We start from the raw sequence: 6,000 nt of genomic DNA, 5'->3' as shown, positions 1-6,000 counted from the left end.
GTTGTCACAGTCTATCCTTATAGCTCCCTGTACTAACCCCATGCTTGAACACAATCTTTGCAACGAAGCTGCTTCCTTGCTTACATGAGTGACTGCCATGTATTTTGCCTCTGTAGTTGATAATGCCACTATAGATTGTTTCTTACTCATCTAACTGACTGCACCTCCAAATAGGTTAAACACATACCCACTTGTAGATCTTCTCTGATCCAGATCTCCAGCCCAGTCTACATCAACAAAGCCACGAATATCCAACACTCTGACCAATCCTAGTCTTCCTTGGTAGCACAAACCATAATCACTAGTGCCATGCAAATACCTGAAAACCCGCTTCACTGTTGTCCAGTGCTCCTTCCCTAGTTTTTACATAAACCTGCTCAATACTCCCACTACATGTGCAATGTCTGGTCTAGTACAAACCATTGCATACATCAGGCTACCGATTGCACTTGCATATGGAACAAGGGACATGTCCTCTTCCTCTTCTTGTGTCTTGGGACACTGTTTAGCAGATAACTACACACCTACAAAAATATGAACCTTCACCGGTTTACTATCTTGCATATTAAACCTCTACAGTATTGTCTCGACATACTTCCTCTGGTTTAACCAGAGCTTCCTCTTTGTCCGATCTCTTTTAATTTCCATGCCCAAAATACAGTTTGCAGCACCAAGATCTTTCATGTTGAATTTGGAGGACAATTGGGTCTTCAAATCCTGGATAATTTCTTTGTCATTTCCAACCAGCAAAATATCATCCACATACAAGACCAGATAAATAACACAGTCACCAAATAATTTAAAATACACATAGTGATCTTTTTTGCTTCTGGTGAAGCCAAGTCCCCGTATAAATGTATCAAATTTCTGATACCACATCCTTGGTGATTGTTTTAACTCATACACAGACTTCTTTAACTTGCATACTAGTTCTTTCTTACCCTTCACCACAAAGCCTTCAGGTTGCTTCATGTAGATTTCCTCTTCCAGATCCCCGTGAAGAAATGTTGTCTTCACATCCATCTATTCTACCTCAAAATCAAAAGTAGCAGCAACAGATAAATGTAATCTAATAGAAGTTACCTTGGCAATAGGAGAAAAAATATCACCAAAATCAATTCCCGGCACCTGGGAATAACCTTTTACTACCAACCGAGCTTTGTATTTCTCCACCTTTCCTTTTACATTTGTCTTCTTCTTGAACACCCATTTGCTACCAATGAGTTTCCTTCCAGCTGGCAACTCCACCAGATCCCAAGCCTCATTTTTGTGCAAAGATGCCATTTCATCAACCATGACCTCTTTCCAGATTTTGCCATCCTCTGAATCTATTGCTTCCTTCACAGTTCTGGGATCATCGTCAGTAACAGATAAAGCAAAATTTGAATAGAAACCAGATGAACTATATCTTTTCAGCTGCCTTGTTTCTCGAACTGATCTTCTCACACCCGGAGTTTGTGGCTCTTCATATTCTGATCCCTCCTCTGCTGTAGAGTCTGATTCTTCCTCCTTAAGCTCAAACTCTATCTTCTCAGATTCCTTTGGTTGGACTTCATGTTTAATAACATCTTTTACCTCTCTGAACACCACATCTCGGTTGTACACAGCATTCCTTGTTACTTGATTCCAAAGCTTATAACCCTGTAAACCATCCTTATACCCAATAAAGATGCACTTTTCAGATTTACTATCCAATTTGGTTCTTTTCTCCTTTGGAACATGTACATATGCATCACATCCAAATAACGTCAGATGTGAAAGAGAGGGTTTCTTACCAGTCCATACCTCTTGTGGAGTCTTATCCTCCAACACTGATGAAGGTGATTTGTTGACCAGGTAACATGTTGTCTCCACCGTCTCTACCCAAAATTCCTATCCTAACCCGGCACTGCTGAGCATGCTTCTTGCCCTTTCCATCAACATCTTGTTCATTCTTTTTGCAACTCCATTTTGCTCAGGTGTGTATGGAGTAGTCTTCTGCCATGCTATACCACACTTCTTACAGAATTCTTCAAATTCCTTGCTACAAAACTCTCCACCGTTATCTGTCCTCAACACCTTTATCTTCTTCTCTGTCTGGTTTTCCACCAAAGCCCTAAATTCTTTAAACCTGTCAAAGACTTCAGATTTCTTCTTAAGGAAATATATCCATGTATTCCTTGAGAAGTTATCTATAAATTATACATAGTACATAGACTTACCCAGTGATGGAACCTTCACAGGTCCAAACACATCACTGTGCACAAGTTCTAATATATGTTTCGCCCTTTTACCACCAGAGGGGAAACTCACCCGATTCTGCTTTCCATATACACAATCTTCACAGAAATCAAAATCCAAAGATCTATTAGTCATACCTTCTACCATACCTTTACTATGAAGTATTCGAAGGCCCTTCTCTCCAATATGTCCAAGCATTTGATGCCACGACATGGTCTTCTCTCCAGAGACCACTAGATTTTCTGCTCCCCTTTCAGGAACCACAGAGTTGTTGCACCCATCAACAACAATGCTACCTTGCAGCTTGTATAGAGTTCCAATCTAAACTCCCTGCATTAATACCAGTTCTCCCCAAACCATCTTGCAGGTATCCTTCTCGAACACTGTTTTTACACCTGCATCATCCAGCTTGCTTACAGAAATCAGATTTCTGGCCAATGCAAGAATATGCAGAACACCCGGAAGTGTTCTAACCCTTCGACCTTGCAACTTCAAATTTACTTTTCTGCGACCAATGATTCTAGCCTTCCTATCATCCCCTAAGAAGACATCATCACCATTGTATTTCTTATACTCGCAGAACCACTCTCTATGGGGAGTGAAGTGAAAGGATGCACCTGAGTTAATCAACCATGCCTCATGATCTACATTTGTACTTGAAGAAGCCAAGTACACATCCCCACCTTCATCTGAGGTGGTTTTCGCCTTTGTAGAAGGAGCATCATCAGATCCCTTTCCTTTATCAGAAGCTTTAAATTTACAGTCCCTTTTGTAGTGTCCTTCCTTTTCGCATTTCCAGCACACCACCTTTACAGGTTTTCCTGGAGATTTAGATCTCCCTCTAGATTTAGATCTCCCACTTGATGACTTATTTTCTGTTTTGGGACCATCCTCGTACAGACAAGGTATCACCATTCTAGCTCTCCATATTTTTCTGTCTCATCTCCTCCGTCAGCAAGGATGAGACTATTTCATCAAACTACAAGGCAGTTGTATTGCTACCTATTGCAATAACTAGACTATCCCACGAATCTGGTAGAGAACACAACAAACTAATGCACTTATCTTCATCTGAAATTTTAATATCAACAGATAGTAACTGACTTACCACAGTATTAAATGCGTTCAGATGCTCTGTCACCGAATCTCCATCTTTCATCCTCAGGTTATACATCTTTTTCCACAAGAACATTTTATTCACCAGAGACTTAGATTGGTACAAAGTGCCTAACTTGTCCCACAAAGCCTTCGTCGTAGCTTCCCCTAATACATTCAACAATACTGAATCTGAGACACACAATCGTATTGTGCTCTTTGCCTTCCGATCCAACTTCTTCCATTCTTTATCGGACAGTCTCGTTGGTTTAGTACTTGGATCTACCATGATCCACTAATCTTTATCCACCAATAGATCCTCCATCTTGAGTTTCCACAACTCAAAACTCTGACCATTAAATTTCTCGATCTCTATCTTTCCACTGCTCGCCATCTTCTTTCACCACCAGAATCGATCTCGCGGATCTCCCATTGAACAGAGTCTACCATAGGCTCGAGCGAAACCCCTCAACAGCAAAGGCGTCCCCTTGAAGCCAAAACAGCTCTGATACCAAATGTAGGTTTTAACCCTATACAAAAATTACTTGCATACGAATTCTAAATAACAGAAAATAAACAATGCGAAAGCATAACACATAAAACACATATACATAGAGATTTCCCCTAGATCCCAAAACTGGGACTACCAGCTGGATTGTTCATTATGTTCCTTTCAATGTTACAATACATATTTATACATGTCGAAGCATCCAATACCATGGGCCGAAAACCATCACGTCCAAAACCATGTGCAAAAAACATGCACAAAACCATAAGTAGGTCCACCCAACCTAATATAGGACCCCATAGAGGGCGGTTACCTTCACCCCTTAAACCCCCTGTGACCCCCCTGCTACTCAATCGGCGCAACGAAGGGGGGGCTCCGCCCCCCCTCTAACCCCCCGGTTAACTACGTGGGCTAGTTGTGGAAAGAATATAACACAACCCAACACACCCAAGCACACAAAAGCTAGTACCTATGCACCATTGATATTTACAAGAACATCAAGGTACTTCTCATCAAAGTTATTATGGAGTGTAATGAGACTAAAAGAGAAATTTTGCTACATTTGGATGAGCTCCAAATCAAGCAGATAGATATGGACCTCAAACGTAGGGATATAACTCTCAGGCTAGCTTATATCAAAACCATTCTAAACCATGGAAAAGGCCCATCTTTGCCATGAACCCCAACTAAGCCCATTGGCATCTCCATCTCTTCCTGAATAGCTCTCATGGCCTATAGTCTTGCTAGTTTAATTTCCAATCTAGGGAATTATATGTTATCAGTTTAAAGTTTTGGGAAGCCATAGTTTTTTTTTTTAAATGATCGGAATTTTAATGTATATGCTATCAACAATATAGATGTTAGTAGACTTACCAATAATTGGTTTAACTAGTGCTCTCTTTTTCTTAAAATTTGGACAAAAGATCTCTTTTCTTTTCCAATGGTCTGGTTTCCCTAATGGCAAGCCAATGCGGTAAATGATTGATTATTGATGTAATATTTTTCATTGAGTCTTAGAAGCTGCTTAATTTTAAAATAAAAGGATAAAGTAGTAATAGTAGTAAATAATACTATATTGATAGACTAGAATAATAGTACCAATGGTATATAATATAAAAGTATACAAGCAAGAAATAATCAAGTAGACAAAGAAAGGAGAAATAAACCAAATGAAACTATTTGGCATACATGAATTAACATAGGAAAGGGGAACAAGATAAAACAAATCGTTGATAAGAGAAGCAAAAAAACTAAGAGTTAAAACAAGCACAGATAAAAAAAAAAACAATTAGAAAAATCAAGGCCATAAAGAAGAGAGAAAGAAAAGGGAGACAAAGAACACAGAAGAAAAGAAAACCCTAAAGGAAATAAAAACAAGAGGGCAAGCACCAAAAACTAAAAGAAAAAAAATGATAAAGGCAAAGAAAGAATAAATAAAGGAGCCAAGCAAAGAATGGTAAGATTAGGGAACTGATCATTCATATGATAAGGAGAAATTAAGCAACTATGGTGCTTTTATCTTTGGCTTTGAAATTCATGACACTCTCAAACTAAATGGCTTGGTTTGTGATATGGCATGGTGCATTATCTATATGAATGTATTGAATCAATTGCAAGTAATGAACCTCCAGGAAACCCTACTTATAGTGTAAGGAGCCACCTTAGTCCTCTCACAATTTATTAGGGTGTGGTAACCGATGGACCACTTTCCCAACTTGCATTTAAGTCTATAAGTAAAGGTCTACACATATATAAAAAAAAACATTTTTATTTTTTTCCCTATTAATTCTTTTAAATTAGAAAAAAAAACTCCATCCTAACACGCTGCAATGATGCAAGGAATTCTATTACACATTAGAGCTTTTCATCAAGGAGAGTATACTTCTAGGTTATGGATGCAAGGAGGAGGTAACCATAGAATTTTGGGGTCCAAATCCACACTAACTTGGTATAGTGACAAAACTATAACAAATGTTTGAATGTTTCGTATTTATGGTAGACAAAGCATTTAGGTTAGGAAACTCAAATATAATTAAGACATTTTCCAAGAGGAAGGCTACGTAGAAGCAAGGACAAAGAAAACACAGTTTTTTGTGTTTAATTAAATCTTTCCACATTCTATATAACTAAAAAAGCTAGGAAGACTACTTAGAGGCCACCCTTTAGAGTTTGTTTAA

The sequence above is a fragment of the Pinus tabuliformis genome, chromosome 9, assembly GCF_031772625.1.
Source record: "Pinus tabuliformis cultivar Carrire ecotype Pingquan chromosome 9, CPIR1, whole genome shotgun sequence".
NCBI classification, from domain to species: domain Eukaryota; kingdom Viridiplantae; phylum Streptophyta; class Pinopsida; order Pinales; family Pinaceae; genus Pinus; species Pinus tabuliformis.
Note: the sequence above shows the minus strand (reverse complement) of the source record.